We start from the raw sequence: 23992 nt of genomic DNA, 5'->3' as shown, positions 1-23992 counted from the left end.
TTTCAAAAAATTAAAAAAAACAACTATTGTTTTTAAAATTAAAAAATATATATAAAAGGGGAGGTGGTGGGCCACCACCCCCCACCACCCCACACCTCTCCTCACCATGAATACATTACCATAAGTGTGAGGCTGGTGGGGATCAAACCTTCCCAGCCCACGTGTGCTGGCCCCCACCAGGCGGCGTCATATAACACGTGACCCATTAAAACATATAACGCCAATGAGATGTACCGTGTACAACCAACCTGCGTGCCAACCAAAATTTGAATGCGTCGGTACAGTGGGTATGGGTGAGCCACCCAATATGGACCTGACCCCAACCAAATAACAAAACATAATTTTTTTAAAATCATAATGTATAAAAAGGGAGGGGCGGGGTTTGACCACCTGACCCCTCCTCAACAAACTTCTTAACATAACTATTGCGCCACAACCACTTTCTTGTTTAATCTACCCTCCAAACCTTAAATGAACCTTCATTTGCACAGTGCAGGGAGAAGGAGGGGGAACCAAGAGTGGGCATGGATTTCGAGATAGAGGAAGGCAGTGCATGCAATTCGAGGTAGAATTTTGTAGGAGGGGCGAATTTTCACTTTGTCAGAATTTGACAAATTTTATATGGTTTCAGCACTTCTCAACACCATGAACACAATGGATTTGTCTATTTCTCCTTTATATTTCTTCATCTTTCGACCATTTTTCAGTATGCAGGTGGAACCATGATTGCTGCAAAAACAGGGAGTGGAACCATGATCCTTGAAATTTTCCTGAGGAGGTAATTTTTCTCCATGTCAGAATATAGTCAAGTTTACAGTCATTTTTCATGGTTTTTCGCAAGGATCACAATGGTGAGGTTAGATTCACCCTTTGAGTTGCAGATTCCCAGTCCATCCATGGAGTAGAATCTTTGAGGAATCTAGGGGGAATCTAAAAGATTCCTTAAGCCCCAGATTCTCAGTTTCTTAGAATTCAAAAATTGGACAGTCGATTTTGCACTATTCAACATCGCAAATATGATGGTGCATTCATATTTCTCATTTTCTCATTCTATTCTTCAACCACTCTTCTAAGTGGAATGCAGGTGTCATCATTCATGTGCAAGTAGCCATTTCCATGTGATTGATGCCTTGTTATCGATGGCACGAACAACTTCAGCGGTTTGACATCCACTTATTCAAATGGCCCTTGGTTGTGAGCTATATGTAGTGTGTTCATGTGCTTCTTTTGTTATGCATTGTGTTTCACAGATCCCAGTTTGATCTTGATGAGGGATCTTGTTTATTACTTGTTTCATAATTCCTACTTGATGTGACACGGAATCATCTATGTGATGTACTTATTGTCATGATTTTTCATGTTGTGTTTTGAGACCCCTTTTGTTGTATTTTGATGGGATACTCATGTGTCGCCATGCATGTTTGTTTTGAGATCCCTTTCATGCCATGTTGTTAGGATTCTCATCATGCATGAGTTTGGTGTCATACTGATAGGAGTCTTTTGACTGAGAGTTCCTATAGCGGAACATCTCTTAGAGCCACTCCTGCGTGAGGGCATTTTCCTTGTATGACAATGACATCACCTCTATGTACATCATCACTACTGACAACACTTAATGCAACAGCCTACACGATCTTGAAACCAGGGCCCAGATACATAGTCCCTCCTCGATGAACTCCGTTATCAACGCTTATGTTTTTATGTTGCTAATGATTGACATGTTCCTCTTCTTTACAACATGCAGATGTATTCATTAATGTTCTTTTAAAAATGCAATTTAACACATCACGAAAGTAAAAGGTCTTGGAAGGGCCGTTTGTCACACTCAGACCTGGATCACTCTAGGTGATCCTCCTATTACCAAGTGGAATGCTGATGACTCACACTAATCCTACACCCTGTCAGAACTACGCAATCCTCAAGGAACCTTATTCCTTCTGCATGTATGAGTTTCCTTTATAGGATAAAACATGCAACTGATAGTACACTATCGTTGAAATTTAGCTCAACTAGGTCCTTCTCTAAATAGACATGCATGAGTTTCTGATGAGGGAAGCTTCAGTTATCTGGAGTACACTAGTTGAGTGCATGCATGCATCAACTGACTTATAACTCACAATTAGTTCCTCAAACAGTTTGGAACTAATTTAACTAGACTTAACTCATTAAACTAAGCTAACTAATTACAACTCAAATATAACTCAATCTTATCTCCTTAATTAAGGGATAATCTCCTTAATTTAAGGGATAACTGTTGCATGAATGCATAAAGACTTCTAACTTGAATTTCTCCAACCAATTAATCCATAATGAATTAATTAATTCATTCAAAGTAGTTGGTGAGACTAAATTCAATTTTAATTCACAATTTTAATTCAAGGACAAATTAAAATTGGAATTTCTGGATTCTATTTTTATCATTTCTTGTTGCTATTTTCAACAGTATGATGGAAACTCACATTGTAACAGATCTATTCAAAGGTAATAGAGTAATGGCACATAAGAACAAGATGATGGGACAAATGATTATAGATTAGAATGAAGAAATTTAGGAAAGAGAATGGTTTAAGTTGTATACGCTAGTTAACTTAGTCCAAGTTGTGTATACATGCATGTGCACAAAATAAAAGACGTGTATACGTATGCACACAGTTTGACTCAAGGAAAAGCATGTATGGGATGGAAAATTAAGGTTAAAGAATACCAAGAGTTCATACCATGGTATTAGCCCACAATATTGAGTAGAATAATGGTTACTTGATCCCGTCTAAGAATACCATAGGTTCTAAATGTTTTTTTGGTGCATGGTATTGATAAAGGCTCTAGTATATAAGGAGGAGAAGATCAAAGGGCTAAGTGTGCAATTGAAAGGGTTTTTCATGAATACTTCTATCTGAAATATATTTTATGTTGTAAGGGCTATGGCTATGATATAGATTTGAAACATCTTGTGCACCCTTAGATACAATGTTGGATTAGGATCATGAGACCTGGAATGACTTATCATTGTATTATATGATAATGGATAGGTTAGATTTGAGTGCTAATACATGTTTTATCATTTAAATACTATGATCTGAGTATATCTGAAGTCTTGGAAAGTTGCAAAGTTATAAGTCACTATTTGTAGATCTATACCCAAGTTCACCTCAATGAAGGCACGTATACATGCAGATTCGGCATGTCCAAGTAGCGTATGCAGAGGAAGGGATTGTTGTTCAGAAATGACTAATCTATCTGATCATTGTTGTTGTTTTACTGATGTTTGTAAATGATGTCATCATTGTAGGTTTTAACCTAGTACAGAAATTACCTGCATATGAATTCTAAAACACATAAAATAAACAATGTGAGAGCATAACACATAAATCACATATACACAAAGATTTTCCCTTGGATCCCAAAACTGGTACTACCAACTTGATTTTTCATTATATTCCTTTCAATGTTACAATACATATTTATACATGTCGAAGCATTCAATACCATGCACCGAAAAACCATCACGTCCAAAACCATGGACCGAAAACCATCGCATCCCAAAAACATGTTCAAAAGATCATGCACAAAACGATAGGTGGGTCCACCCAACCTAACATAGGGTCCAAAACTCCATAGAGTGGGGTTACGGGTACCCCTCAAACCCCCTATGACCCCCCCCCCCCCCACCCACTACGCAATCAATGCAAAGAAGGGGGGGCTCCGCCTCCCCTCTAACCCCCAGTTATCTATGTGGGCTACTCGTGGAAAGAAGATAACACAACCCAACATTCTCCCACTTGTTGTTTTCTTTCCACAGGAGGCCACAAGAGAGCTTAGTCATTTATCCAGCCTTGCAATGCCCATTGTTTCTCTACACCAAGAGAACTTCTCAAAGCTCACAGATTTTGTTAATGCATATGCAGTATTCTTCAAAGTGTCCACCTTTACCAACAACACCTTTTTGTCTTCTATCATATCCTTCACAAAGTGATTAAACATCAATGTGCTTTGTATTTGAATGATATGCAGGGTTCTTTGCCAAGAAAATTGCACTTTGGTTGTCACAGTCTATCCTTATAGCTTCCTGTACTAACCCCATACCTGAACACAATCTCTTCAACCAAACAGCTTCCTTGCTTGCATGAGTGGCTGCCATGTATTCTGCCTCTGTAGTTGATAGTGCCACTACAGATTGTTTCTTACTCATCACACTAACTGTGCCTCCAAATAGGTTAAACACATACCCACTTGTAGATCTTCTCTGATCTAGATCTCTAGCCTAGTCTGCATCAACAAAGCCATGAATATCCAACACTCTATCCAATCCTGGTCTTCCTTGGTAGCACAAACCATAATCACTAGTGCCACGCAAATACCTGAAAACCTGCTTCACTACTGTCTAATGCTCCTTCCCTGGTTTTGACATAAGCCTACTCAATACTCCCACTACATGTGCAATGTTCGGTCTAGTACAGACCATTGCATACATCAGGCTACCGACTACACTTGCATATGGAACATGGGACATGTCCTCTTCCTCTTCTTGTGTCTTGGGACACTATTCAGCAAATAACCTCACACCTACAGGAATAGGAACCTTCACCGGTTTACTATCCTGCATATTAAACCTCTATAATATTGTCTCAACATACTTCCTCTACTTTAACCAGAGCTTCCTTTTTGTCTGATCTCTTTTAATTTCCATGCCCAAAATATAGTTTGCAGCACCAAGATCTTTCATGTCGAATTTGGAGGACAAATGGGTCTTCAAATCCTGGATAATTTCTTTGTCATTTCCAACCAACAACATATCATCCACATACAAGACAAGATAAATAACACAGTCACCAATTAATTTAAAATACACACAGTGATCTGCTTTGCTTCTGGTGAAGCCATGTCCTCATATAAATATATCAAATTTTTGATACCACATCCTTGGTGACTATTTTAACCCCATACAGAGACTTCTTTAACTTGCATACCAGTTCTTTCTTATCCTTCACCGCAAAACCTTCAAGATGCTTCATGTAGATCTCCTCTTCCAGATCCCTGTGAAGAAATGTTGTCTTCACATCCATCTGTTATACCTCATAATCAAAAGCAGCAGCAACAGATAAACGTAATCTAATAGAAGTTACTTTGGAAATGGGAGAAAAAATATCACCAAAATCAATTCTTGGCACCTGGGAATAACCTTTTGCTACCAACCAGGCTTTGTATTTCTCCACTTTTCCTTCTGCATTTGTATTCTTCTTGAACACCCATTTACTACCAATGGGTTTCCTTCCAGCCAGCAACTCCACCAAATCCCAAGCCTCATTTTTGTGCAAAGATGCCATTTCATCAACCATGGCCTCTTTCTAGAGTTTTCTATCCTCTGAATCTACTGCTTCCTTCACAGTTCTGGGATCATCATCAGTAATAAATAAAGCAAAATTTGAATAGAAAGTAGATGGACTATACCTTTTTGGCTGCCTTCTTTCTTGAACTGATCTTCTCACACCCGGAGTTTGTGGCTCTTCATCTTCTGATTCCTCCTCTACTGTAGAGTATGATTCTTCCTCCTTTATCTCAGACTCTATCTTCTCAGGTTCCTTTGGTTGGACTTCATATTTAATAACATCTTTTACCTCTCTGAACACCACATCTCGGTTGTACACAACCTTCCTTGTTACTGGGTTCCATAGCTTATAACCCTTTAAACCATCCTTATACCCAATAAAGATGCACTTTTCAGATTTACTATCCAACATGGTTTGTTTCTCCATTGGAACATGTACATATGCATCACATCCAAATACCCTTATATGTGAAAGAGAGGGTTTCTTACCAGTCCATACCTCTTGTGGAGTCTTATCCTCCAACGCTAATGAAGGTGACCTGTTGACCAGGTAGCATGCACTATCCATTGCCTCTACCCAGAATTCTTGTCTTAACCCGACACCACTGAGCATGCTTCTTGCCCTTTCCATCAATGTATTATTCATTCTTTCTGCAGCTCCATTTTTTTGAGGTGTATATGGAGTAGTCTTCTATCGTGCTATACCATGCTTCTTACAGAATTCTTCAAATTCCTTTCTGCAAAACTCTCCACCATTATCTGTCCTCAACACCTTTATCTTCTTCTCTGTCTAATTTTCCACAAGAGCCTTAAATTCTTTAAACTTATCAAAGACTTCATATTTCTTCTTAAGGAAATATATCCATGTATTCCTTGAGAAGTCATCTATAAATGATACATAGTACACAGACTTACCCAGTGATGGAACCTTCACAGGTCCAAACACATCACTATGCACAAGCTCTAATATATGTTTCGCTCTCTTAATACCAGAGGGGAAACTCACTCGATTCTGCTTCCAATATACACAATTTTCACAGAAATCAAAATCCAGAGAGCTATTACTCATACCTTCTACCATACCTTTACCATGAAGTACTTGAAGGCCCTTCTCTCCAATATGTCCAAGCCTTTGATGCCACAGCATGGTCTTCTCTCCAGAGACCACTAGATTTTCTGCTCCACTTTCAGGAACCACAGAACTGTTGCACCCATCAATAATAGTGCTACCTTGCAGCTTGTACAGAGTTCCAATATAAACTCCCCACATCAGTACCAGTGCTCCCTGAACCATTTTGTAGGTATCCTTCTCAAACACTGTTTTTACACCTGCATCATCTAGCTTGCTTACAAAAAATCGGAATTCTGGCTAATGCAAGAATATGCAGAATACCTGGAAGTGTTCTAATCCTTCCACCTTTCAACTTCAACTTTACTTTTCCGAGACCAATGATTCTAGCCTTCCTGTCATCCCCCAAGAAGACATCACCACCATATTTCTCATACTTATAGAACCACTCTCTATGGGGAATGAAGTGAAACGATGCACCTGAGTCAATGAACCATGCCTCATGATCTACATGTGTACTTGAAGAAGCCAAGTACACATCCCCACCTTCATCTAAGGTGGTTTTTTCCTCTTCAAAAGGAGCATCATCAGATGCCTTTCCTTTATCAGGAGTTTTAGATTTATAGTCCCTTTTGTAGTGCCCTTCCTTTCTGCATTTCCAGCACACCACCTTAACAATTTTTCTTGGAGATTTAGATCTCCCTCTAGATTTAGATCTCCCACTCAATGAATTATTTTTGTTTCTATTCTAGGACCATCCTCGTATAGATAAGGCATCACCATTCTTGTTCTCCATATTTTTTTGTCTCATCTCCTCCGTCAGTAAGGATGAGACAATTTCATCAAACTTCAAGGCAATTGCATTACTACCTATTGCAATAACCAGACTATCCCACGAATCTGGTAGAGAACACAACAAACTGATGCACTTATCTTCATCTAAAAATTTAATATCAATAGATAATAACTAACTTACCACAGTATTAAATACGTTCAGATGTTCAGTCGCCGAGTCTCCATATTTCATCCTCAGGATATACAACTTCTTCTGCAGGAACAGTTTATTCACCAGAGACTTAGATTGTTACAAATTCCCTAACTTGTCCCACAAAGCCTTCGTCGTAGATTCCCCTAATACATTCAAAAATTCTTAATCTGAGACACATAATCGTATTGTGCTCTTTGCCTTCCGATCCAACTTCTTTCATTCTTCATCAGACACTCCCGTTGGTTTAGTACCCGAATCTACCGTGATCCACTGATCTTTATCCACCAACAGATCCTCCATCTTGAGTTTCCACAACTCAAAAATTTGACCATTAAATTTCTCGATCTCTATCTTTCCACTACTCGCCATCTTCTTTCACCAACAGAATCGATCTCGCCGATCTCCCACTAAACAAGGTCTACCATAGGCCAGAGCGAAACCCCTCAGCAACAAAGGTGTCCCCTTGAAGCCAAAATAGCTCTGATACCAAATGTAGGTTTTAACCCCATATAGAAATTACCTGCATATGAATTTTAAAACACATAAAATAAACAATGTGAGAGCATAACACATAAAACACATATACACAGAGATTTTCCCTTGGATCTGAAAACCGGGACTACCAACTTGATTTTTCATTATATTCCTTTCAATGTTACAATACATATTTATACATGTCGAAGCATTGAATACCATGGACCGAAAAACCATCACATCCAAAAAACATGTGCAAAAAATAATGCACAAAACCATAGGTGGGTCTACCCAACCTAACATAGGGTCCAAAACCAAAATTTTCCAGGCCGCTCCCCCGGACCCCATAGTGTGGGGTTACGGGTACCCCTCAAACCCCCTGTGACCTCCCCCCCCACCAGCTATGCAATCGATGCAACGAAGGGGGTGTTGCACCCCCCCTCTAACCCCTGGTTATCTACGTGGGCTAGTTGTGGAAAGAATATAAAACAACCCAACATTCATTAGATCTGAAGTAAAATTGATTGTATAAGGAGATTGAGTTTGGCTGACTGATTAATTGAGTAAGAAGGGTGATATTTGATGCTATCTATTTAGAACTCTCTAATATGACAGTAGATCTTCAAAATGTCTTCGATTAGTACAGTGTTTGGTTCAAAAGTTTAATGATTTAGTATCTTTACATATATATGCAGGTTGGGTTACATAAAGTATTGTATACACGCAGGTTGTCCTCATTGAAGTAGCGTATACATTCTGACATATGGTTTTTGAGGTTGCAGTGGGTTCTGGTTGTTGATGCAGTGTTCTCGTTTCAACTCTATGTTCTAGTATAATGATCTAACTGTTCATATTCATTGATTGTATTTTTCTTTAGAGTTGATGGGTTTCAGTGATTGGTTGATGTAGTTGTATTTGATGGTTTTATTACAGTTGTGGTGATTTATTTTGAGCTTCAATGTTACTGGTGGGTCCAGTATGAAAATTTAATGAAACACGGCCTACATATTATGTTGATGTGCACGAGGAGTATCCAATCTGAAAATTTATGAAACATGGTCCTTGGTGTGAGAGTGAAAGTGGTAGCCTTTTGTAGGCCTGTGCCTACATACTAGTAAACATATCAGCTAGTACAAGAGCTAGGGGGTTGGAGGTCCCTTCCAGTAGCAGCTGGAGAATGAGTGAAGGTTGCAGCATTTTGTCGGTCAGTGCCTATGTACTGGTAAACATATCATCCAATACAAAATTAAGGGCGGTGGAGCTCCCTTCAAGTAGAATCTGGAAAATGAGTGAAGGTTGTAGCCTTCAGCAGGTAGATTCTTGCGTACTGGAAAATTTTTTCAGCAGTAAAAAAATTGTAAACCCTTTTTATAATAAGAAGATTGAAGACTGATACGACAGCAATAGTGGTTTTTTTCCACATTGGGTTTCCACCTGAAAAATCCTGGTGTTCATGTGTGCTACTTATGTGTGTTGATTTATTTTGTTTTTATTGCATCTGTTTACTCCTTAGTAAATGCATCACACTCTTATTTAAGTTCAACAAAAAATGAATTAGTTGTTTTACAAGTTTATTATCTATACGCTGGTTCCATTCATTATAGTCATAGACATACGCTACTTGATTTCTGTAAAATCACATATACAGTTTGAAAAGGAAAAATTATTATTGTGAAAGTTTAAATACTAATTCACCCCCCCTCTCAATATTTTTCCCAATAATTGGTATCAGAGCAAGTCCTTCAGAAGAATCTTGATTGCTTGAAGGAAGATCTCTCAAGATGAACAATCACGAAGGAATGGGATCTATCAGACCACCAATCTTCAACAGAAATAACTTAGCATATTGGAAGATAAGATCTAAAGCCTATCTCCAATCACTTGGAGCTAATGTTTGGGCAATTGTGGAAGGAGGATACCAATATCTAGCAGTAGTCCCCATAGATCCAGGAGAAAAGAAATCATATGAAACTAATGCCAAAGTCATCAATGCATTATTGGGAAGTCTATCAAAATCAAAATTTGTCAAATTCATGTAGCTCAACACAGCCCAAGAAATATGGGACAAAATCATTCAGAGCTACGAAGGAGATTCCTAGGTAAGCTAAGCTCTAAACTCTCACAATTCAATATGAAACTATCAAGATGCATAGTGACGAAAGTATTGCTAGTTACTTTTTACGAACATATGAGATTGTAAATCATATGAAGAATCTAGGCGAAGAAATAAAGGAGGCTACTATAGTAGAGAAAATTTTAAGATCTCTATCTTCTAAATTTAAGTCAAAAGTATCTACCATTGAAGAGAAGAAGGATCTACAATCTATTATTGTAGTTCAATTTCATGGAATTTTAACTTCCTTTGAAGTGAGGAAAGGAGGTCCATCAAAAATTAGAGAAGCCACTTCCAAAGCCTCTGCAAAGGGAAAAGAAAAGGAAGATCTCAAGGAATCAAAATATATATTAGAAGAAGATGAGGTAAAATTTGTGAAGAAACTTCAACTAGGTATCGGAAGATTCAAAGGTAAGCTTCCCTTCAAATGTTTTTCTTGCGGTAGAGTTGGTCATTATGTTGCTAAATGTCCCCATAAAGATAACCATGACAAAGGAAAGGATTCTACAAAAGGTAATAGGAAAAATGTTGTTAATAGAAGAAGTTATTATACTCATGAAGATAGTGATGGCCTATTTAATAGTGATGAAGGTGAATCTGATCAAGAAATTAAACTTCTCATGGCTTATGAAAATGATAATTTTATGGATGCCTTAGAAGAATAAGTTTTTCTTGAAGAAATCACTCAACTCAAAATCTTCTTGGAAGAAATGAATATATTCATAGACACCTTGACACACCAACTCACGAAAAGGGAAAGGCACAACAAAAAATTAGAGTGTGAGGTAGTGATTCTAAGAAAGGAACTTGAGAAGACAAAATCTTTGAATCTTAGATTTGTTGAAGGATCAAAAACCTTAGAAGAAATCATCAAGGTTCAGCGTTCTCCTCTTTTAGAGCCCGGTCTTGGATACACTGGAGAAACATCCCAACCATAAAAGTCTTCAGCCATCACCAGGAGCCATCTTGATGTAGCAAAAACCAGTCAACAATGTGTCAATCCTCAGCAAAAGCCTAAAGGTACTCCCCAGGTAAATCATGCTCATTTTATTCCAAGGGTGAACATTAGTAGAAGCAATAAAAAAAAGGTGAACAATACCAAAATATTTTATGATCACAGAAACTTCTTTAATGTACAATGCTTTCCATGCCATAAATTTGGTCATAAGACTACTCAATGTGTTTATTACAAAACTATCATGACGATAGAAGAAAGAAAACAACAGAGCATGACAGGAATCAAGAAGAGCTATTATAATAAATTTTCACCTCTTGAAGATGAAATTGAATGTTCATTTTGCAATAAATTTGGTCATGAAGAATCAGAATGCAGGAGAAAATTTCGGCCAACATATCAAAAGGAGCAAACATCATCAAAATCAAAGGTATGGAAAAAGAAGGAACTACAATCAGAAAGATTTGGCATAGCTTTGTTTGCAGAAGGACAAGAAAATCGGTGGTGCATTGATAGTGGATGCTCTAAACACATGACATGTGATAAAGATAAACTCCTTTCATACAATGCTTTAGAAAAGGAAAAGAATTTCTCTTTTGAAAATGACACACCAACTGGCATTAAGGGTAAAGGTTCTGTTTATCTAAAATAAAAGGTTGAAGATGGAAATGTTATGTATGTTGATGGTTTAAAGCATAACTTATTAATTTTTAGTCAAATGTGTGGTCAAGGAAATGAAGTTGTGTTTCAATCAAAAGAATGTGTGGTTCATGACCTTGACATAGGAAAGACAATAATCAAAGGTACAAGAAATCCAAGCAATCTATATATACTAAGAGGAGGTCATGAACAATGTTATATAAGCAAAACAAAAGAGAACTGGTTATGGCAAAGAAGATCAGGGCATCTAAGTTATTCTTGAATAAGAAAATCGTGCAGGCTCAAGGTTGTTTGTGATCTTCCAGATATAATCATCCCACAAAATACCATCTGCAAACCATGTCAATTTGGTAAGAAAACCATAGTTCAATTCAATGCCAAAGAAGGATCAGCGAGTAACCCTCTTGAACTCATTCATACTGATTTGTGTGGACCAACAGGAAAAAGTCACCTCATGGAGAAGAATACTACATTTTATTCATTGATGATTTTTCTAGAATGTGTTGGATTAGGTTTTTAAAAGATAAATATGAAGCATTTGAAAATTTTAAGATATTCAAAGCTTTAGTTGAAAATGAATTAGGTCTAAAATTCAAATGTCTTAGATATGATTGGGGAGGATAATTCATATCAGATGAATATTTTGAATTTTATGAACAACATGGAATAAAGAAACAGTTCTATGTTGCCATAACTCCTCAACAAAATGGCGTGGTGGAAAGAATGAATAGAAAAATTCAACAAATGGCTCGAGCTATGGTTGATGAGTCTAGAACTTCTGATACCTTATGGGGTGAAGCTGCACAACTGTAGTAAATATTCTCAACAAATCTCATGTACATGTAAATAGTGATCAAACTCCATATGAACTTTGGTATGGTAAGCTTCCCACTGTAAAATAGTTCAAATTTTTTGGAAGCAAATTTTTCATCAAAAAGGCTGATGAAAAACTTGGTAAGTTCGAACCCAGAGTAGATGAAGGAATATTTCATGGTTATTCATCTAAAATTAAAGGATACAAATGTTATAATAAGAGACTTCAAAAAATTGTTGAATGCATTGATGTTGTAATCAATGAAGCATGCAGAAATCTGAAACAGATGACAACAACAAAATAAGATGATATTGAAGACAGTGAATGATTTCCCATATCAAATCTAAATGATAGAGAGGAAGAAACCAATGAAGCACTAAAAGAAGATAGATCTAACAGGGAAAAGGCTCCATCCATGTATGTTCAAAAGAATCATCCAGAATATCAAATTCTAGGAGAAAAAGGGTCTGGAGTATAAATAAGAAGAACTCTTGTAGGTTGTTCTAGCTATATAGCCTTATTATCCTCCATAAAACCACAAAATGTAAATGAAGCCAGCAAAGATGAATGTTGGGTTAAGTCCATGGATGAAGAACTTGACTAAATTGAAAAGAATGATACTTGGGAATTAGTTCCTAGACCTCATGATAAAAATGTTATAGGAACAAAATGGATATTCAAGAATAAGTTGAACAAAATGGAGAGGTAATTAGAAATAAATAAAGGCTTGTTTGTAAAGGGTATGCACAACAAGAAGGTATAGACTTTGAAGAAACTTTTGCACCTGTAGCTAGACTTGAAGCCATAAGAATGTTTCTTGCTCTTTCAAGTTTTCAAAAATTTAAAGTTTATCAAATGGATATAAAAATGGCATTTCTTAATGGAGATTTAGAAGAAGAAGTATACGTTGAACAACCAAAAGTATTCATTCTAGGAAATGATGCAAATCTTGTATGCAAACTCAAAAAGGCTTTATATGGACTGAAACAAGCTCCAAGGCATGGTATTATCGTCTTGACAAATATCGTTAACAAGAAGGCTTCACAAAAGGATCTACAGAAAACAACTTATATACAAAATTTGAGAATGATAAATTGGTAATTATTGTTGTTTATGTTGATGATATCATCTTTGGCAGTAATGAAGAATCTATGAATAAAAAATTTGCTTATCTTATGCAGCAAGAATTTGAAATGTCTTTACTTGGAGAACTAACCTATTTTCTTGGTCTACAAGTGCAACAAACAAAAGATGGCATCTTTCTCTCACAAAATAAATATCTCAAGTAGATTTTGAAGAAGTACAGAATGAAAGATTCCAAACCAATATGTACTCCAATGGTAACAGGATGTAGTATCAGTTCTAATGATGATTCTCCTACAGTGAATCAACTAGAGTATAGATCTATGATTGGGAGCCTACTTTATGTAACAAGTACCAAACTAGATATCATACATGCAGTAGGAATTGTTGGAATATTCCAAGCCAATCTGAGGGAATCACATCTTGAATCAATAAAGAGAATATTCAAATATATCCAAGGAACTCAAGACTTTGGTCTATGATATCCTAAAGATATAGATCTCACCCTTCATGCATATACAAATGTGGATTGGGCTGGAAATGTTGATGACCAAAAAAGCACTAGTAGAGGTGCATTTTATATGGAATCAGGATTAGTATCTTGGTTCAGCAAGAACAATGTTTGATTGCCTTATCTATAGTGGAAACAGAATATGTCGATGCTACATCTTGTTGCACACAACTTCTCTGGATGATGCAGAAATTACAAGGTATTCAAATTACATGTTCTCCACCCATCTCCATCTGATGTGAAAATACAAGTGTGATTAGTATCTTGAAAAATCTTGTTATGCACTCCAAGACCAAACACATACCCATTAGGTACCACTTTCTATGAGAAAAAGTACTTGAAAAAAGGTTAAATTAGAGTATGTTCCCTCCTAGGATCAGGTTGCTGATATATTTACCAAACCTCTTCCGAGAGAAGCATTTGAATATCTCGGACACAAGTTAGGAGTTGTTTCTGCCTCATCTTATTGTTAAAACCAGTGTGTTCAAATTCATAGGATTATTTTCTATATGTGGATTTCATGAAGTAGAATCGTGTATATACGCGAGTTTCTATGTCGGCTGTAGCATATGTATTTTTCTGATAGAACAACAGTGGGTTAGACTCAAAATTAGTTTCTGACATACCTATTCAGTCTGATGTTGATGGATACAGTCTTCTAATATGCTTTTCTCATTAATGTTTATTTGATTGATGAAGATGCCTTGACGAATGAATTGTTGACAATGCACGAGTAGCACATGTTCAGTGGGAGAATTAGCCTTCAAAATATCATGCATTGTTGGCATCATGATTGTTTAATTTAGTTATGGTCTCAGTTATTAATGTCATTTGATGAAAAGGTCATGTAAAGACCTATGGTGTAATAATGTGTCTTTTTCTGTCATAGTCTATTATGGATGATTCATTTTGGACACATGATGTAATTTTTAACCCCACTATGCATGGGAAGGATGATGTAATAATTGCAATTTTCAGTCATGTATGAACATTTTTTGTATCCCCACTTTATTGGGTGATTGATGTATGTATGAGTCATTGGTGATAGGAAGGTCATACTCACATAATTGAATTATAGAGTCATGTTATTCTTTTCAAAAATATTTCTACAGACTCTGCATGTGCTCAGGGGGAGCATGGACAGTATAATGCACCTCAGCATGTACTAAAGGGGAGAATATCTTGGTCCGCCCTTTTCCCTTGATATCAAAGGGGGAGAGTATCTTGTTGTTTCTTGATATATCTAATAGTTTCTACAGCTTGAAGTGATCAACACCAAAGGGGGAGATTGTTGGCATTATGGTATATGTGTTGTCCTTGATGGCAACCCACATATAGGCAAGTTCAGAAATGATAAAGTGATGTATGATGGAAACTCACATTATAACAAGTCTATTCAGAGGTAACATAGTAATGGCATAGAAGAACAGGATGATGGGACAAAGGATTACAGATCAGAATCAAGAAATTAAGGAAAGAGAATGTTTTAAGTTGTATACATTGGTTAACCTAGTCCAAGTTGTGTATACACATAGGTACACAGAATAAAAGGCGCGTATACATATGCACGCAGTTTCATAGAAGGAAATGCGCGTATGGGATGGAAAATTAAGGTTAAAGAATACCAAGTGTCAATACCATGGTATTATCCCACAATATTGAGCATAATAATGGTTACTTGATCTCGTCTAGGAATACCATAGGTTATAAACGTTATTTTGGTGCATGGTATTGACAAGGGCTCTAATATATAAGGAGGAGAAGATCAAAGGGGTAAGTATGCAATTGAAAGGGTTTTTCATGAATACTTCTATCTGAAATATATTTTGTGTTGTAAGGGCTATGGTTATGCTATAGATCTGAAACATCTTGTGCACCCTTGGATACAATGTTGGACCAGGATCATGAGACCTGAAATGACTTATCATTGTACGATCTAATCATGGATAGGCTAGATCTAAGTTCTAATGCAGGTTTTATCATTGAAATATTATGATTTGGGTCTATCTAAAGTCTTAAAAAGTTGTGAAGTTATAAGTCACTATTTGCACATCTATATGCAGGTTTACCTCATTAAAGGAGCATATACACGTGGATTTAGCATGTCCAAGTAGTGTATGCAGAGGAAGGGCTTGTTGTTCATAAATGACTAATCTATCTGATTAGTGATGTTGTTTTACTATTGTTTTACAATGATGTCTTCATTAGATCTGAAGTAAAACTGATTGTATAAGGACATTGAGTTTGGCTGACTGATTGATTGAGTAAGAAGGGGGATCTTTGCTGCTATCTATTTAGAACTCTGTAATATGACCCTAAATCTTTATAATTTCTTTGGTCAGTATAATTTTTGGTTCAAAAATTTAATGATTTAGTATCTTTAGAGGTATATGCAGCTTGGGTTACAGAAAGTAGCGTATACACATAGGGTTTCCTCATTGAAGTAACGTATACGTTCTGACATATGGTTTTTGAGGTTGCAATGGTTTCTGGTTGTTGATGCAGTGTTTTGGTTTTAGCTCTATGTTCTAGTGACAGTGATTTGACTGTTCAAATTGATTGATTGTATTTTTCTTCAAAGTTGATGGGTTTTAGTGATTGGTTGATGTAGTTGTATTTGATAGTTTGTTACAATAAAAAATGTCACCATGGCTATTTACAGTTAGTATGGCTCTATCAACAGTCATGTTATCCTCTTAGGCAAGTCTTATGCCTCTGCTCTCCATGTCAAACTCCAAAAAGAGAGAAAGTCTTTATAAATGTATTTATCTCTGGGTACGCAGGTTCTCTCAACCTTACCTGCGGGTACGCACCCAATGTTCACAAAAGCGTATGTAAAGGGGCAGGTGCGTCCCCCTATAAAGGTCAAAATGCACAAGTTTCATCTTTAAAAAGTTACTTGTGGTCATTTCTAGAGCATTTTAGAAGGTTGTTCGACGTGTATTGAGCGCCTCCAGATGGTTCATATACCCCTACCAAAGAGGAACTTATCCCATCAATAAGGGAGCTATCCCATCCAAAGAGGGGATTATCCCATTGATGGTGGACCTGATTAACTTCCTCTTGAGCACTATAAATACAAGCATTGGGCCAGAAGGAGAAAGGGTTGAAAGCTAAACATTTCTAAGGGTAGATGCTGCAGGAATTAGGACTACCATTTAGAAGCTTGTGAGGAGAGATTGTCATCTTTACTTGTTCTATTTGGAAGTGGGTGAGCTTTGTCAAAGTAAAGGAGAACTCTTGATGGACCCTGGGAGGGACTTGCACAACACCAAGGCTCAGGTTGTATTTGTTCCTTTTGTTACCTATTAATGCAAATGAGTCCATTCTTCTCAATAACTTGTTATTTATGAGTTGTTTCATGTACTCCTTAGTCTATGTGTTAAATATGTTTTATTCTATGAGATTATCAAGTGCTATTTAATCGTTTGATTGTTAGTGTATGCAGGTTTCAAAGTGAAGGAGGAGCTCATCCGGATCAGCGGAGCTGGACTGCTACAACAACGTTGGATTACAGGTAGGATCTAAACACTTGATTTCTTATATGGTAAATGCATGTTTAGAGAAGGATTGCTCTTGTTTGTCTTGTTTGTCACTAGAGAGTCTTAGGCTCCTAGGGAGGTTGATTTGTGTCCGCACTATCGACTCTTTCCGCCTGACAAAATGGTGACTCCGCTGGGGAATCCATTGATGTGAAAGTCTTTTCCTTTGTATGCAACTTTGATCTGAGAAAAGTCATTTATTTTCTGGTTTTTGGCTCTGTGACTTTGTTTTTGGGTGGGTTAGCTTAGGGTTAGATTCAATTTAGTTTTTCTTGAATTTTCCAGTAGGACGCACCCTCTGAGTATTGCACAGTGCGTCCCTGTACGCACTGTCGCTGTGTGCACAGAGCGGGCCCGCACCTGTCTTAACGGGTTGCCTGCGTCCCCTGCTAAAATTTAAGAAAATTCCATTTTTTACATTTTTCCTCTTAGATTTTGCTTTTTCTTAGTTTTTACTGCCCAGATCCATTAGTCTCCTGTCAAAGATCTTCACCTAAGCTTGTTTCATTGGCATTCCTGCTTTAAGCTTTCATCAATTGGGTGTTTTGAGTCTCTTTTTTGAGAAATTCTTGATTTGATTTCCTTTGGTCATTACTTGGAGGTTTCTCTCAGTCCTTTCACAATTTTGCATCTTTTTGCTTTTGTTTTTGCAAAAAAATTTCCCCCTCATTCGCCGGGGGGGCCTAAATTGTGTATGAGTGTTAATCGCCTTTGAGTGTTTTTATGTTTTGATCTTTGGAACTCTCACCCAGTTTTCTCGACTTGCACTTGATTGGTTCTTAGACCACATTAGAATCGTCTTGTGTTTGAGAATTCTCTTGCATAGATCACATTTGCATAATTAGAATTCTCATTTTCAGAAAATTAATGAAAAATGTGCATAGATTACATTTGCATACTTTTCAAGTGAATTGTGCATAGATTACAATTGCATAGTTTACATTCTGAAAAATCAATCGTAGATTTAGATCAGTTTTCTTTGATTTGAATTTACACAAAAATAAAAAAAATGGTTTGGAATTGATTTGCATTAGTTTTTCTTGATAAAATTAGTGCATTAGAGAATTTGTTATATTTTCTCTTAGTGATCAATTTTTTGCATTGTTGGAAGTGAATGGAAACTCTCTCCTTACTTTAGTTAGGATTCATCGAATTGAAAAGATTACATTATCATATTCGATTGCATTCAGTTGAGTCGGGTCATAACACCATTGGTTTCATATCCATTTACCCATTTGAGTAATAATAGCCTTGATAACACAGCGCTTAATTAAAATTCATCTAGTAATTTTTACATTTCTAGGGCTCTGATACACCAACATAGCTTAGGCTAGTGTCTTGGAGTAGGAGAGTAATTAACTCTCCAAGACAGCAAAACCAAACAAGTAGCTCATCTTGTGGTAGGATAAATCCAACTGTTACAGTTATGCTCTGGGAAAGCTCCTCTTAAAGGAGAAGCACGAGACCGTGTCCGAACCAGTGAGGGGATCAATCCTCCTTCATTGGGAAAGACGCCAGATACGCACGTACTACAAACGGTAAACCTCAGATTATTGTCGAGGAGCCTGGGGTCACTTGTCCATAAACCTTGGATTATTGTCAAGGAGCCGGCAAGGGGATTGAGCTTGTTACTCTGCCCTTGCGTGCTATCGGGTCGTAGACTGTTCCCCCAGGTGTATTTGTTGCTGTTGGTAACCTTAGTGACCATTATCTTTAGGATTCTACCCAAGGTGACGGTGGAGGGAAGATCCCACTGTACCTGGAGCAGACGTCGGCTAGACTCACTTGGATTTTCTGGGGGGTTCACTTCACTCGAGACGGTTAAAGTGGAGGAACTTGGTCCAGTCTATTCATTAAGCAGGTTGCCGGGGTAACTGTTCCACCCTCCACTTCTGTACTGAATTCTGCGATGTTGGATTTCATCCCCAACTAGTGTTTTCGGTCCGGAAGGTTACTGTTTGTGTATGGTTTGACTCCTAGATTTGATAGCGCGTGTTAAATTGTTTGTTTTTACTTTTAGAGACCATAGGTGTGATTTGTGAATTTTAATTGTTAGGTGTGAATTGTTAATTTTAGTTTTAAATTGTTAATAGAATTCACTGAAGTTGAATATAATGGCAAATGTTCCGGAATTTATCAACCTAGGAACCCCTCCTAACGAGAATCCTAGTACTTTTCCTTACTTTGGAAATGTTGGTCCTCCTTATATGGCTACTTTGTCATTACCTGGATTTACAATAGGTTTACCGATATGGTTATTTTCAACTTCGTTGGCCCAAAATACTCCAATTGTTCCATCTCAACCGGATGCTTCACCTCAACAGAGTTCACCATCTCAACATCACCAACCTTCTGTTGACCCTTTACCTTCTTCGCCTAATTTTTCTTCCTCCATTTCTTCCTCTTCGCCTGGTAAAAGCCTTGATGCTAGTAACCATGAGGCTAAGAAGAAGAAGAAAGGGAAGAAGAAGAAGAAGAAGAAGAAGCAAGATAAGAAAGAAGTCAACCAACCAACCACGACTGTAAGTGTTAGTTGTGTTGAGGAAAACTCCGACATGCATCGTAAACCCAAATACCCTTGCAGGCTTTGTAAGGGTGACCACTTCCTTGTCAATTGTCCTAGTATTCCAAAGGTCTTGGAAGTATGGTCAGAAAAATCTCATCAACTTTCCGTTGATCCATCAACCAGTGATAGTCAGGTTCCTGGGAAAAAGGGTAAAGTTAGGTTTCCTTGTAAGTTATGCAAAGGGAGTCATCAAACTCACATTTGCCCTCACATGGATGAAGCCTCAACATTGTTGGAAAAACTTACTGTTCCACAGCAAGAATTTCCAACTGGTTACCGTAAACTTTCTCCCAACCTATCGTCAACTGACGGAGTGATTGATCTAATTTCAAGTACAGTCGATCACACTCTTCCATTGGAGAGTGAAACTCATGTCACTCAGGTTGATGATCCATTAGTTGATTAAGTGGTCGATTCAATTTCACATTCGGTCGATCCCACTTTCCCTTTGGAGAGTGAACTTCATGCCGCTCAGGTTCTTCTTGTTACATCAGATTCTTCTATGCCGGGGGGCATTTCACCTGTTTCCACAGAACCCCCTCCAAGCACTGAGGTCTTTTCCTTTGATTGGAATAGACTGACAGAACCTCATCTTCCTTCCTCCATCCCTTTCCAAATCATTGTCAAGGCTGGTGGTAGGGACATACATCGTACTCAGGTAGATGAAGGTGCTTCTGTTAGTATTTTATCCTCAACTGTTTGGAAAGCTTTGGGTTCCCCTCAGCTTGCGCCTATTACGCAGAATCTGAAAGCTTTTAACAGAACCATTAGTGAACCTTTAAGGATCCTTCCTAAGTTTTCTATTACCTTGGAAGGTAAAACTGTCTCTATTGATCTTATGGTAGTTCGAGGTCCCTTGGATTTCAATTTACTCCTTGGGCGAGACTATGTTTATGCAATGAAAGCTGTCGTATCGACACTCTTTCGTGTGATGTCTTTCCCTCACAATGGAAGTATTGTGACTGTAGACCAGCTTCCGTTCCCTAGTCTTGTTTCGACTACCAATAATATGACACCCCTAAATGTTCATGATTCTAAAGTGGTATCTACCCTGCCACGGGTTAATTATTTGGCAACTGGTCCCATGTTTTCAGTTACCGATGTAAGTGAGCCTCTCACTGTTTGCTCATCTTCCTTTGATTTAGATCCGGTAATTGACATGGAAAACTCTATGGGATTACTTGAACACGATGCTCTTATCCCTTTTGAGTCCCTTGACATGTGTTCCTTCCATAGAACTATTCTTCCTTCTGATGAAGACCTCTTGGAAGCCATGATCAAGGTGTGTCCATTGACATGTCTTTCTTCCAGTTGGAAGCCATAATAAATGGGTACGAGGATAGTTTGTTCCTGTCTCAACCTCGTTAAAAAATGAAACTGGATGCAACGAGGATAGTTTGTTCCTGTCTCAACCTCGTTAAAAAATGAAACTGGATGCAACGAGGATAGTTTTTTCCTGTGTCAACCTCGTTAAAAAATGAAATAGGCTGTAGTGAGGATAGTTTCTTCTAGTCTCAACCTCGTTAAAAAATGAAACTGGAAGTCATGAGCATAGTTCCTTGTCTTGTGTCAAGCTCATTAAAAAATGAAACAGGCTAGCATGAGGATAGTTCTTTTACTGAGTCAACCTCATTAAAAAATGAATCAGGTAGATTTTAGGTTATGTAGGTAGATTGTAGAAAGTAGGGTTTTGAGGATAGTTCTGTTACTGAGTCAACCTCGTTAAAAAATGAATCAGGTATGAGGATAGTTCTATTACTGAGTCAACCTCGTTAAAAAATGAATCAGGTATGAGGATAGTTCTTTTCCTGTGTCAACCTCACTAAAAAATGAAACAACTCCCACAAGTCTTTCCAAGATCATGAAAGTAAAGCTTCATTCCATCCACCTTATTGAATGCAATAAAGGTTGGGGGGCGTGTACCTTGATTTGCGTCATTATGCTGGGGGCATGTGAACTTATAACAAGCATAGTTTTTCGTTTCAAGCTTGCGTAAACATGAAACCGAAGCCGAGCATAGTTCTTTTCCTGTGTCAAGCTCGTTAAAAAATGAAACAAATCCTCCTCTACTTGGGTCGAGAGTTTGACTAGATCTCGTAAATGTTAATTTGTATTTTTAGGTTAGTTATTTCAGTTTTTTGCATAATTTTCTTATAGTTTTAGGTCAAGTCTTTCCATGATCTCGTAACTCAACCTTCATTTCATCCAACTGGTTGAATGAAATGAAGCTGGGGGGCATGCGCTCTAGCAGTTATGCTTAGGGGGCATCAAGCACAGTTTTCTCTTTGTTTCAAGCTTGTGAAAAAATGAAACTACTTTGAAGCATAGTTTTTGTCTGTTTCAAGCTTTTGTAAAAATGAAACCTATCTCGAGTCAATTTTAGTTATTTTCAAGACTCGTTAAACTCATGAAAATACCGAGATTATTTTGCTATTTTTCATTCTCGTAAAACAAATGAAAATGCCGAGTTCTTTCCGTCTTTTTCTGCTCGTAAATTAAATTGAAAGTCGGCCATATGAGTACATTTTTATCATTTTTTCGAACTCATTAAAACTTATGAAAAAGTGAAAACCATGAGTACATTTTTATCCCTTTTTCGAACTCGTTAAAATTTACGAAAAAGTGAAACCTCAGAGTCATCTTTTAAGCCCTTTTATGACTCCTAAAACATGAAAAGATCACCGAGCATTTCTTTTACACTCATTAAAACGGAATTAAAAGACGGTCCTCTTATAGCCCTTTTCTGACCGTAAAAAACAAGAAAAGATTGCCAGATTTTTGTCGTTTCAAATTCGATACTGGAAATAAAACGACGTGTCCTTGATCGCTTTTTACTTTTCAGGTCAAAGGCACTAATCATGAAAGTACTCCTTGGTCGCAAGATCAAGCGGTTCTCTCAGGTATGATTTTATACTTTTTCAGGCTTGAGAGACACAAACTTACGAAAAAGTTCACCTTGGAGTCTTCTTTAAGTTTTTTCAGACTCTCTAAAATTGAAAAACACCGAGTTTCTCCTATACTGGACTCGTTAAACATTTCACAGTAAAGGACCTGTTCAATTACAAACAGGAACGAACCACTCCTTCCTAGGGTTCGAATCAAAACTAGGTTGGACTCATCCGAAGGATGAGCTTATAATCAAGCATATGTTATCCTCCTCAAGCTTGTTAAAAATAAAGAGGTACTTGCCAGAAATGGTGGGGGAAAAGAGAGAAGAATGAACCTATTTGTTATCTTTTGTCTCAGAAGAAACTTTATTACCACTCTTGGACACGACACTTTTCATTCACCTGGGTTGGGAAATCCTTTACCTCACAGTTAATCAAACCACTTTGAAAGTCTTCAGCCGGGTTCCGGGGATTAACTTTGAGTCGTTTATCACCAAGCCATCTGTCATGTCGTTATGTGTTCAAGAGGTCTACAAGAAAAACTTTCATCTGCAAAATACTTGTCATCCATTTGACCATCCCTGAGTCAGTCCTTACAGCAACATTTCTTCAACTTGAACTATGATTTCGTGTTGTGGGCTTGCCTGCAACGGGTCGCTTTCTATCAACATCAGCACATTATCTAGAGAGATGACTTAGAAATCGTCAGTACCTTGAAGTCTGCATGCATCAATGGCAGGTTTCTTGCCTTTGACGTTAGTTTACATCATTGACTTTCGATTGAAGGATTCCGTGAAATGTTCGACATCAACTCATTCATTCACATCTCATGGATTGTACTGGGTACTTTGAGAACCATTGACATTACTGGTGGTCTCTCTCACACTTGTTAACAGTTTACATCATCGACTGGTAATCAAGTGGTTTCTACCATGTTCGACATCAACTCATTTATTCTCATGGCTAGAATCGTACCAATTCGGGAAGTAGAAGTGAAGACCCT

At 37.5% G+C, this 23992-nt stretch overlaps 1 pseudogene; it reads left to right on the top strand.

Moving 5' to 3' along the window:
- The window catches only part of LOC149255697 (protein NRT1/ PTR FAMILY 8.3 pseudogene), a 99167-nt pseudogene that overhangs the window by 48830 nt on the left and 26345 nt on the right, over positions 1-23992 (top strand).

The sequence above is a fragment of the Pinus tabuliformis genome, chromosome 7 (genome assembly GCF_031772625.1).
Source record: "Pinus tabuliformis cultivar Carrire ecotype Pingquan chromosome 7, CPIR1, whole genome shotgun sequence".
NCBI lineage: Eukaryota > Viridiplantae > Streptophyta > Pinopsida > Pinales > Pinaceae > Pinus > Pinus tabuliformis.
Note: the sequence above shows the minus strand (reverse complement) of the source record. Positions and strands in the feature narration are given on the sequence as shown.